The sequence below is a fragment of the Arachis ipaensis genome, chromosome B10 (genome assembly GCF_000816755.2).
Source record: "Arachis ipaensis cultivar K30076 chromosome B10, Araip1.1, whole genome shotgun sequence".
NCBI classification, from domain to species: domain Eukaryota; kingdom Viridiplantae; phylum Streptophyta; class Magnoliopsida; order Fabales; family Fabaceae; genus Arachis; species Arachis ipaensis.
In genome coordinates this window covers 77,828,829-77,842,329 of record NC_029794.2, presented here as the reverse complement: position 1 = coordinate 77,842,329, position 13,501 = coordinate 77,828,829, and positions in this window count along the sequence as shown.

Here is a 13,501-nt window from a genome sequence, read left to right as displayed (position 1 = left end):
GTTCGGGGCTTCGATTTGATATATAATATGACATAGTTGCCTTAACGCTAGGCGATGAGAACGCGTGCTCCACGTAGACATGTCGCAGTGACGAAAATCAGCGTGGCAGATTTCTTCTCCAGCGATTTCTAGGCTGTTTTCGACCCAGTTTTCGGTCCAGAAAACACAGATTAGAGGCTATATAGTAGGGGAATCTATTCATTCAGAATAATAAGCTCATAATACACAATTTTATGATTTAGATGTAGTTTTTAGAGAGAGAGGTTCTCTCCTTTCTCTTAGGATTTAGTTTTAGGATTTAGGATTATTTCTTCTTCATCACAGGTTCAATGTTCCTTTTATTTATTTTTCCAATTTAAATTATGAACTCCATGTTAGAATTGATTTCTTTATTTAATATAATTTGAGGTATTTCAGACTTATGATTGCTCTCTTTAATTTATTAATGCTCTCGATTTATCCAAATTATTTTCATTCAAGTAGAATTTCTTCCCTTTTGGCTTTGGTTAGGTAATTGGTAACACTTGAGTTGTCAAACTCAGGAGTGGTTGAAATTGGCAGATTCTGATTGATCTAGATTGCTCTAAAGCTAGTCCTCCCATAGGGATTGACTAGGACTTGAGAATCAAGCTAATCAGTCCACTTGACTTAACTAAGTGGGATTAAAACCCAATTCTCATCACATCTGATAAGGATAACTAGGATAGGACTTCCAGTTCTAATACCTTGCCAAGAGTTTATTCTATTATTACTATTTTATTTTTCTTATCATTCAACATACTGATTCCTTACTTTCAAAAACCCCCAATTTATAAGACTCATAACCAATAATAAGAACATACTTCCCTGTAATTCCTTGAGATGATGACCTGAGGTTTAAATACTCGGTTATCAATTTTAAAGGGGTTTGTTACTTGTGACAACCAAAACTTTTGTATGAAAGGTTGATTGCTTGATTTAGTAACTATACTTGGAACGAGAGTTTACTATAACTTCTAAACCATGAATTTTTCAGTTCTTCAGTCATCCGAAATATAGTATTTCGAGTCACTCCTTAACTTGTCCCTTTAGTTTTTAGAAAAGTTAGGAGGGAAGATTTTTGCAACCAAGTAGTTCGCCATTGGGGCAAACCAAGGAAAGCTATCCGACACAGCATGCAAACTATCCAATGGGAATGAGTCATTGATCAGAAATGGGTCAAATTTTAAATTCTCAAGGCGGCTTAAATGATCCGCAACCAAGTTTTGAGACCCACTCCGGTCCCTAATCTCAATGTCGAATTCTTGCAAAAGCAAGATCCAACGTATGAGTCTAGGTTTTAACTCATTATTTGTCAAAAAGTATTTTAAGGCTGCATGATCCGTGTATACCACTATCTTGGATCATAGCAAATAAGACCTGAATTTATCTAAAGCATGAACAATAGCTAGGAGTTCTTTTTCCATAGTGGTATAGTTGAATTGTGCTGCATCTAGTGTTTTAGAAGAGTAAGCAATGACATAAGGGAGTTTACCATCGCGCTGTGCAAGCACGGCACCTACAGCATGGTTTGACGCATCGCACATTATCTCAAATGGCAACGTCCAGTTGGGGCCTCGCACAATCAGTGTCGTGGTAAGAACTCTCCTTAGCTCTTCAAACGCTTTCACACATGCACTGTCAAACTCAAAGTCCACATCTTTTGGAGTAGGTGCGACAATGGCAAAGCAATCTTGCTGAAATCTTTAATAAAGCGCCTATAAAATCCTGCATATCCCAAAAACGAGTGGACCTCCCTCACAGATGAGGGGTGAGGTAAAGTGGTAATAACATCGACCTTGGCTGGGTCTACAGAAATGCCTTCACTAGATACCACATGTCCTAACACTATACCTTCTCTTACCATAAAGTGACATTTCTCAAAATTTAAGACAAGGTTAGTGTCAACACATCTAGCTAAGACCTTGGCCAAGTTCTCTAAGCAACAATCAAATAAAGTTCCATAAACACTGAAGTCATCCATAAAGACTTCCATACAATTCTCCATTAGATCAGAAAAGACACTGGTCATACACCGCTGAAAAGTAGCAGGTGCATTACATAGTCCAAATGGCATTCTTTTGTAGGCAAAGGTGCCAAAAGGGCAAGTGAATGTGGTTTTTTCCTGATCTTCAGAAGCAATGTGAATCTGCAAGTAACCAGTGAATCCATCAAGAAAACAATAATAGGATTTACCCGCCAAACGGTCCAACATCTGATCGATAAAGGGCAAAGGGTAGTGGTCCTTTCTTGTAGCGGCGATCAACCTCCTATAATCGATGCATACTCGCCACGCATTTTGTACTCTCTTGGTGACTACTTCACCATCATCTTTTTTGACCGCAGTGATGCTCGATTTCTTGGGAACAACCTGGACCGGGCTCACCCATTAACTGTCAAAAATTGGGTATATAATACCCGCATCAAGTAGCCTAGTAACCTCCTTCTTTACCACATCAAGGATGGTCGGGTTGAACCTCCTTTGTGGTTGCCTAACCGGCCTAGCTCCCTCTTGGAGAAATATATGATGCATGCACTTACGACGGTCAATCCCCACAATATCAGCTAGGCTCCAACCAATTGCCCTCTTGTACTTTCTTAGGACATCTAAGAGCTTTTCTTCTTCCTCACTAGAAAGCTCACTAGCAATAATGACTGGAAACTTTTGGTTGTCCTCTAAGAAAGCATACTTCAAGTGATGGAAGAGGCTTCAATTCACTCTTTGCCTCAAGTTGAGGTTCCTTTTCATCAAGCTCACGGAGTTCACTCTCAACAACTTTCTCTTGTTCATCCTCTTGGTCATCCGTCTCTTCAATAATATGGTAGCACAACTTGTTGTGGTCTTCGTTTTGCACTTCTGCTACCACTTCATCGATTACATCACATCGGAGAACGGAATGCTCTTCGGGCGGATGCTTCATGGCTTCTTCCAAATTGAACTTGATAGTCTTGTCTCCAGCCTCAAACGAATATGTGCCGGTGAAGGCATCTAACTTGAATTTAGAGGTCTTAAGGAAGGGTCTACTAAGTAGAACAGAGGATGAGCTTCTATTTTCTGTTGGAGGCATTTCAAGGATGTAAAAGTCAACCGGAAAGACCAAGTCCTTGATCACCACAAGTACATCTTCTGCTATTCCCATCACAGTGATCATACTCTTATCGGCTAAGGCAAACTTCGTTGCCAACTTCTTTAATGGAGCTAAATTCAACCGCACAAAGATAGAAAGTGGCATGATGCTTACGCAAGCTCCTAGATCACACATACAGTCATGAAAAGTATGCCCACCAATATAACAAGACACCAAACAAGGTCCAATGTCACTATATTTCTTTGGAATAGGTTCCATCAAGGAAGAAATTGAACTACCCAAGGATAATGTCTCCAACTCTCCTATCCTATCCTTGTGTGTACAGAAGTCTTTCAAAAATTTTGCATACTTTGGAATTTTTTGGATATCATCAAGAAGTGGTATGGTTACATCCACTTTCTTGAACACTTGAAGCATGTTCAAATCAAATTCCGGGGTCTTCTTTGCTTTCTTCACCAAGGAAGGGAATGGGATAGGAATGGACTCATCCACTATAGCTTTCTTCTTGGGTTCCTTGAGGCTTACTCCTTCTTCATCGTGCCTTTTTCTACCTCTTCTTCTTCATGTGGAGCTTCAACAACCACTTCTTCCTCATGAATGTCTCCCATGACCCTAGGAGGTATCTCCTCCAATGTAGTCCCCGACCGTAGAGTGATGGTATTGAGACCACCCTTGGGGTTTGGTTAGGGTTGGGAAGGAAGGCTAGAAGAGCTTGAGGGTTGGTTGGTGTTGTTGGAGGAGGACACAGACATCTTTGAAATTATGTCGGTAAAATTGGCCAATTGAGCGCCCATGGTATTGAATTGAGCCTTGTAGCTCTCGTCCCGTTTCTCCATAGCGACTCTAAGCTCATCAAACTGATTGGTGGAAGATGAAGAAAATTGGTTGGATTGTTGTCTATGGTGTGGTACTTGGTATTTGGTGTAGTTATTTTGGTTTTGGTTGCGGTGATTTTGGTTGGCTTGGTGGTTGTTGTTGTTGTGGTGGTATTGAGATGAAGATTGGTTGTTGTTGTAATGAGAAGAAGAGTTGTTCCATCTTTGGTTTTGATTGCTCCCTTGTGCATTATCCCTCCACCCTTGATTTTGATTACTACCATGAGAGTAGTTGTTTTGGCCTTGAGAAGGATAGGACGGACGGTTGTTATAGTTCACATTGGCCATGACAAGGGCATGCTCCTCTTGAATTTGATGGCATTGATTGGTGTAATGTGTGGTGCTAGAGCACAAACCACAAATTCTAGGAGGGCCTTCAAGTTGAGCAACTTGAGGTAGGGCTTGGATGGCTTGGATGGAGTAGTATTCCTTTTGATCTTTTTGTATTTGCGTGAGGATAGTGGTCATGTCCCCAAGGGCCTTGGTTAAGCTTGCTTCAAAAGGGGATGGTTCCACCACACCCTTGAGAGGATTACTTCTCACCTTTACATGTTGTGTAGCCTCGGCAACATCATTTATTAATTTCCAAGCTTCTCCTTCCGTCTTGTTCTTTGAAAGGGAACCGTCACTAGAAGCGGTGAGCAATCTTCTATCTTCCACACAAAGACCTCCGGTGAAGTAACTAATGAGCAAGTGAGTGTTCAATCCATGGTGTGGACAAGATTCCAATAGCCTCTTGAACCGAGTCCAATACTCATACAAACTCTCTTGGTCCTTTTGCATTATACCCGAAATCTTCTTCCGGATGTAGTCAGTCTTCTCCGGTGGAAAGAATTTATCTAGAAATTCTCTTCTCAAGAAATCCCAATTGGTCACAATCTCATCCGGTTGTGAGTAAAACCACATCTTTGCTTTCCCTTCAAGAGAGAAAGGGAAGGCAAAAACCATAATAGCCAACTCATCGGCTCCATGCCTTTGAGCCGTAGAACAAGCAACTTGAAAGTCTCTTAGATGTCGGATGGGGTCTTGACCCGGCAACCCAAGATACTTAGGAAGTAGATTTATCAAGCTACTCTTCAACTCAAAGTTTGGATCAAGGTTGGGATACCTAGCTTGCAAAGGTTGAAGTATGATATCTGGAGCTCCTTGTTCATGCAAAGTGATCCGTCGTGGCTCCGCCATGTATGGTTCACCGTCTAGCGATTCGGTATGTGATAAACCACTATTTTATGGTTTATATTGTGTTTAATTGTGTGGTTTTATCAAATCTTTACCCACTTATTCATTACATAAGCATACATTTTTAATTCCTTCCTAAAAATACTTTATGGTTGAAAACTTGCTTCCTAAAGACTTTTAATTTTGTATTTTAATTCTCCTTTATTCCATTCGATGCCGTGATCTGTGTGTTAAGTGTTTCAGGCTTTATAGGGCATGAATGACTTGGAAATTAGAAAGGAAGCTTACAAAAGTGGAAGGAACACAAGAAATTAAGGAGATGACCAGCGAGAGGTGACGCGGGCGCTTGGCTCACGTGACCGCGCGATATGCAGGAAATTGCAGTGACGCGGACGCATGGCTCACGCGACTGTGCAGATTGGAAACTGCACCAGTAACGCGAAGGCGTGGCAAGGCAAAACGCTAGATGACGCAAACGCCTGGATGACGCGATCGCGTGACATGCGCGATCTGCAGAATCTGTAGAATTCGCTGGGGGCGATTTTGGGCCCTGTTTTGACCCAATTTTTGACCTAGAAAAGAATATTAGAGCCAGGGAACATCCAGAGATAGAAGACAGCATTCATTCCACATAATTTTAGTTTTAGATCTGATTTTACTCCTCCTCTAGGTTTTCTCTCTACACATTCATAGTTCTTAGGATTTTGATTTATTGCTTTTTGGATTGGGGATATTGAGAAGAGTTATTACCTCCGCCAAGATTTCGTCATTCTAGTTTGTTTCCTTACTTGTCTCTTACTCTTCCATGTCTTCAATTTATTCAGAATTACTATTGGATTATTTTTAGAATTCATTAATACAGGAACTATTTTTATTTTTAATTGATCTTTTAATTATTATTTATCATGTCTTTCTTTATTTCCCTTTCTTATGTTATGAAGTTTTCATTCATAATGAGCGAGTTGTTCCATAACTTGATTGGGAGATGATTGAAAGGAAACCTTGAGTTGGATTACTCAAGAGAAAAATTGTAATTGGGTTTATTGTTGGATCGCCCTCTAGTCATTGACACTAGTCCTTCCCAAGGGAGAGGATTAGGACTTGTGACTAGAAATAGCTTTCCAACTTGCTTTACTTTCTTCTACCTAGTAAGGGATAACTAAGCAGAACAACCTTCAATCATCAATTAATCTTGAGAGTACTCCAGCAAGAATAGGGCTTCCAACTAATCTACTCCCAGTCAAGGTTTTTATTTAAATTACATAAATTCTCTAATTTAATTTCCCGTTTATCAACTCAAACCATTTTAGAAAATATCTGATTAATGAAATAGCACACTTTTTTGCAACTCGTTAGGAGACGACCTGGGATTTATACTCCCAGTATTTTATTTCTAATTTTTGTGACAACCCCTTCTAAATTGATAAACGGAATTTCAGTTGGTTAAGAACTATACTTGCAACGTATCTCTTATAATAATTTCTTAACTCGCCAATTTCTGCCACGTCAGTATGTTCCTTAAGAGAGGCCGAAGTACTAGCCGTGTAATCCAACCGCCGTCTAGCTTGCCGACTGTGTAACAAGGTTCTTTCAATCTCAGGATCAAACTCGGCTAAGCTAGAATTCGGTTGAGACTGGTCATCAAACTTGGGAGTCATAGCACATATACAAAAGAAATCTAAACTATAACTAAGTATTAGAAGGAAGTAAACTATCTACAATATTCACATATTCACATAACCAATATCAAGGCATATGTTGCAACCATTCCCCAGCAACGGCGCCAAAAATTTGATCTGCCCTAAAGACTATGTTGGTATAGAATTTCTCAATAAAATTCCATTGCAAGTATAGCTCTTCCCAACAACAATCCTTGAGTATCAAATTTAGAAACGGATTTGGTTGTCACAAACCTCGGGTCGTCTCACAAGGAATGGGCAAACATGTGCTTCAACATTGGTTAGAAATTCGGGGTTGCAAATCATGAGCAAGAAATTAAACTAGGAATCTTAACAATCAAGTAATCTTGGAATGCAAAAAACTAATTCAATTGACTAAAGCAAGATGTAAATAATTCCAAACTAGTGAAGTAACATTCAATGTAATTCTATTCTAAACTAAACAAGTAACTATAACTAGGACAAAGCAATCAAGATTTTTGGGTTTTCAAATAAGAATGATAAAAGCAACTCTTGGCTAAGCATGGAAATTGAGATCGCCATCCTTGTCTCCATATCAAACGTTGACAATTATGAGGTACCAACCCACTAAGTCTACTTCTCAAAAGCCTTAAGTACGTATTGTCTACTCCTAGGCTTGAAGTACGTTAAATAGGTTTGATCACATCAACCCATAAGTCCCAACCTATCTACTAATTAGATTAGTAGTGGGTACGTGTCAATGGATATCAAATTGATCACCTAGGGTTCTCAAACCACCAATTCAATGAGACCCAATGAATCGAGGTCACTCAATTCCCTTAGGTTATGCCAAGAGTAAAGAAAACTACTCCAAAATCAAAGGAAACATTTCATCAAACACATGGTAAGCATTAATAAAAGACATTTTCAAATTGTAATTAAATTGGAACTAACAAGTACCCATTAACAATTATCAACATACAATCACTCAAACAACACAATTAATCATGGAAATCATTAATATAACAATAACAAATCAAGATCCACAAGATTCATGAAATGGGTATAAAATGACAAATAACAAGGAAACATAAAACTAACACAAGATCTCAACACAATTATACTAGAGAATTCAAATTAAACAATTAAAACTAGGAATTAACAAGATCCAATTCAAAATTCAACAAGAGAAAATCAAATTAAAGCTAGATCTAGAGAGGAACAAGGATTTCTCTCTCTAGAAGAACAAAGAACCAAAAACTAGCTAAAAATTGTGTCTAAGTGTAAAATGATTGATTCCCCCCTTCCCCCTAGCATCCTTGGGTCTTTTCCATGCAGAAACAGCTTGAATTTGGGCCTGATGAGCCTCAGAAATTGCCAGGCACAATTTCTTTTAATGAGGTCACGTGCAACTTTCCGCGCATGAACGCCATGCGTGCGTGCGCGCCGATTGCTTTTGTGATCCACGCGTGCACGTCATGTGCACGTGCACGTCGGTGCGATTTCTCTGATCTGCGCGGATGCGTCCATCCTTGCGTGCCACTTCCAGCTATCCACATCCACGCGTGCGCATGAAGTGCATGTGCGCGCCCATGCTGAAGTTCCCAAAATCCAAATCTTCATGATCCTTCCTTTTGTGCATGCTTTGTTTCTCTCTTCCAAGCCATTCTTGCCCTATAAATCCTGAAATCACTCAACAAATACATCACGGCATCGAATGGCAATAAAAGAGGATAAAAATATAGCAATTCTAAGGCAAAATAAGCATGTTTTTCATCATGGAGCAATATTAGGAAGGGAACACAAAACCATACAATTATTGTGAATAAGTGTGAGAAATATTGACAAAAACCCCCAAATTATACACAATATAAACCCCAAAATTGGGGTTTATCACGTACGCATGGAGTACGTGTACGCGTCATTCGCGAATCCGCACCTGAACCCTGCGCATCCTGTTTTTCATATCTTATCTTTCTAAATCCTAATTTCTTTCTTCTTCTTTCTTCTTTCTTTTCTTTCTTCTGTATTCTCCCATCTTTTTCCATTCTTTCACTTTCGTTACTCTTCTCTTCTTCTTTTCCCTTTCATCATATTTTCTTCACCTCACGTTCTTTATTACCCCTCTTTATCACCTTCTTCTCAAGGTTCTTTCTTTCTATTTTCTTTTTCTTCTTCTTTTTATTATTTATCTATTTTTGCATTATTTTACATGGTGTTAGAAATCTAATTGGATGATTGTTTTCTTCCATATTTGCTTGTGGATTATTAGGAAGTTATTTGACAATTATCATAAATTATTATTTTTGGGTCATTTGCATGTTCAAATTTAATACTTTCCCTATCATATTAGACATGCATACCAAGTTTTTGTGAATAAGCCTGATAAATCCCAATTTTGTGGTTTATCTTGTGCTTAATTTGGGGGATTTTATCACCTTTTCTCACATTTATTCAATGAAATAGCATGGTTTTGCAATTCTCCCTTGATTTGTGCTTAAATGTGAAAATATGCTTTTTAGGCCCTAAAATTGGTAATTTTAATTCACTTTAATTCCATTCGATGCCTTGATATATTTATTGAGTGATTTCAGGTCCATAAGGCAAGTATTGGATGGAAGAAGTGAGGAGAAAAGCATGCAAAGTGGGAGAACTCATGAAGAAATGAAGGAACCGTAAAGCTGTTGATGAGAGAACTTTTGCGTGGTCTAGAAATTTACGGATAAATTCTCGATGCAAGCATAGTTTCTAAACCTTCAAAAGTCCTTTCATACAAACGTTTTGGTTGTCACAAGTAACAAACCCCTAAATAAATTGATAACCGAAGTATTTGAACCTCGGGTCGTCTTCTCAAGGAACTGCAGGGAAGTATGTTCTTATTATTGGTTTTGGAGATTGTAAATTGGGGTTTTGAGAATGAGGAGGGAATGGTTTAATCAGCAATTAAAGTAAATAAAGAACATGTAATTTAAATGGCAAGTAAAATAAATAAATAACTGTAAAATAAACTTTTGGCAAGGTAAGAAAAATTAGAGGTCCTATCCTAGCTATCCTTATCAATGATGATGAAAATTGAATCTTAATTCCACTTTGTTAACCTTTACTAAGATAAAGGAAGGTCAAGGGATTAATTGGTTTGATCTTCGAATCCTATTTATTTCCTAAGAAAAGATTGGGATTATTGAAGTTCAGTTTAATTAACAAAGATAACAATTATCATTCATGTTTGAGTTTGATAACTCCTGAGTTACTGATTTCTTAACCAAGACCAAAAGGAGAAAAATAAATCTACTGGAATAAAAATGTCTTCAGATTTGGGAATAATAGCAACATCAATAAAAGAAAGCAATATTAAACTGAAATACCTCAAATAACATTAATTCAAAAGAGTAATCTGTAACATGGAAGAATTCACAAATTAAATTGCAAAATCAAATAACCAACTAAAGTAATGGAACGAATAAAAAGTAAAGGGAAGCTTAAAGTAAAGGAACATTGAACCTGGGATCGAGAGTCACTCCTAAAACTAAGAGAAATCCTAAATCCTAATCCTAAGAGAGAAGAGAGAGGAGAGAACCTCTCTCAAAACTAAATCTAAATCATGAAAACTAACTAAAGTGGAGACTCTCTTTGAATGGATGCATTCCCCCACTTCATAACCTTTGGTCTATGCCTTCTGGACTTGGATTTGGGTCAAAAAGGGCCTCAGAAATTGCTATGAGCGTTTTCTACAATTTCTGGTGCGTGGCCTCTGTCACGCGTCTGCGTGGGTCACGCGGTCGTGTCATTCGGAGTTTTCCTTGGCACGCGGTCACGTCAGTCATGCGACCGCGTCATATGTGTTTTGCTCGAGGCGCGCGATAGCGTCAGTCACGCATTTGCGTCGCACTCTCTTTGCAATGGCATGCGGCCGCGTCGTCCATACAATCGCGTGGCTGCCAGTTTCTTCACAAACTCCGTTTTATGCTTAGCGTATAGGGGGTGCGCACGCGCCATGTACGCGTGCGCGCCGATGCTGCTCCTGGCCCACTAAAAATGAAATCGCTGGGTGTGATTTCTGAAGCACTTTGGGCCCAACCCAACTCATTTCTGATGCTATCTCATGCAGAATTCAAGCTTGGGAAAAGGGGGGAGCAATTGTTTGTAGCATTAGCATCATGTAAGTTAGTTTCAAGAAAGAGAAGCTCCATCTTCTCTCTAGAATTAGCTTAGGCTAATCCATCTTAGATCTAGGCATGATTTCTTGATTTCATCTTGTTTTCTTTCCAATTTCTTGTTTCTACTACTCTATTCTTCTTAGTTCTCTTGTCAATTTTACTTTTATGTCTCTTTTAAGTTTATGAATATTCATGTTGGATCTTGTTTACATTTGATGAAATTTAATGTTGATGTTTCTTTTATTGATGATTTGAGTTGTTGATTTACTTTTCTTGCAATTAGTAGTTGGTAGATTTTACTATTTCTTGTCATTTATTATAGTTTCCTTTTATGCCTTCCTAGTGTTTGACAAAATGCTTGGTTGGATGTTAGAGTAGATTTTGAGCATTTTTGGCTTGGAAAGAGTAATTAGGAAATCTTGAGTCATGAAAACCCAACTTATGTTGGTGATCTAGAGTTGTTAGCTAGTATGATCTCCATTGACTCTAATCTCTTGCTAATTCAATTAGTAGGTGATTAGGACTTTTGCATTGAGATTAGCTAGTCTTATTAGACTTTCTCCGAGTATGAGGATAACATGATATCTTCCTCCATCATTGGGGATGACGTAATAAGATGAATTCTTGTTTATCATTGTGATATGATTGATTAGTCTTGTTTGACGTTCTTCCTATGTGAAGATAACATGATACCTTATTCCATTTGTTGGAGTTGACTAAATAGGGTGAATTAATCATTGTATGAGTAGGATAGAAAGCCTATATTCTCAATCTTTGCCATGAATGTCTCTCTCTTTATTACTTTCTTTCTCTTATTTACTTGTCTTCTTTAAATACTTGCTTGATTCACTTTCCTTGTCATTTAATTTCTTGCCCCTTTTATAAACCAAACCCCTTTTGTTCTTTCATAGCCAATAGTTGATCAATTCATTGCAATTCCTTGTGAGACGACCCGGAGTCTAAATACTTCGGTTATAAATTTATTGGGGTTTGTATTTGTGACAAAACCATATTTTAATTTGATGTGAGAGTTATTTGTTGGTTTGGAGCTATGCTTACAACGAAGTAATTCCTTTCTTTAGGAAGAAAATCCAGACCGTCGATAATTTTTGCTATCAAATTAATGGCACCGTTGCCGGGGAGTTGCAACGGTGTTATGTTATTGGCTATTGTATATATGTTAATATGCTTCTTTGCTAGTTTTTGCTTGTTTTAGGAGTTAGTTTTTATTAGTTCTTACTAGTTTGTTTTTATTTTCTCTTGCTATTATGAATTTTCACCACTTTAGCTATGAGTTTAACTCAAATTATGTTGTAGAAAATGGGAGCTACAATGAGGATGTGCATTAAGGATGGAACAATCAAAGGTGGAGGGAGCCTCAAAGGATTGATCACCCTTCTTGGCAACAACAACCTCCGGATTCTTATGGGTATAATCCTAATCCTAATGCATATCAATCTAATGGATGTGGTGACCTTTATTGTGATTGTCAACAACCACCACCACATGCCTATGAACCACCTCCTCAACATAATTTTGCACCACCTTACTCACAAGCCCCTTTTCACCAAACACCTCCATATGACCCTAATTCTTATCCACCATACCAACCACCTTATGAACCATATGAACCATACATGGAACCACCACCATTCCAACACAATTACTCTCAAGAACTACCTCAATATACGCCGTCTCCATGTCCTTGCCAAGACGAACCAACTTCCAATTATGAAACTTTCCTCCCAAACAATGAACCTTCTTCTTCCACACCACCTCCAATGGATGATTCTCTCCAAGAATGTGTTAGTTCTTACATTTGAAGGTAAGAAGAGAACCAAAAGGAGTTCAAGGAGTTAGAAGCCAAGATTGCTACCATAGCGGAAGCCGTTAGCAACATGGTCTCCTCCCGACTAAGCCTAAGCAACCAAAGCACTCCCATTGACGAATGTAGAGAGGCAATTAAGGAGCATAGTGAGAGAGTGAGCTTAGAGCTTCAAGGTGAAGAAGAGGAGTTGAAGCAAGAATTGTCACAAGGGGAAGAAGTTGAGATAAATAAGCCGGAAGAAGTGGTTAAAAACATAAGAGATGTTGGAAGTCCATGGGAATGTAGAATTAGAGAGTCCTCTTCCAAGATGCTTGATGTTGATGTTGAGGAGGGTGTACAACCTCCAAAGCATATCATGATTGAAGACTTTGAGGAGGTTGATCAAGAGATGGATTCAAACATTGAGGAGTTCCTATCTACAATTGAATCCTCTCCTATTGGGCTTGAAATTGAGGTCAAAGAAGAAGATGCATAACCTCTCATTCCTTTGGTGAGAAATGAAGAAGAAATTGAATTGGAAGCAAGCCACCAAGAGGAAGAGGTTGAAGTTGAGAAAAGTTTGTAAAGAGGTGGAGGTAATCAAGAAAGAGTACAAGGGAGTGGACCTTGCAAGATCATTGGGACCACCCCTTCCTAAGTCACCATCCTACACAACATTCAAGTGGGTAAAATTCTTATCCTTAAGCTTTAATTCCCACATGAATATGGTTTGATT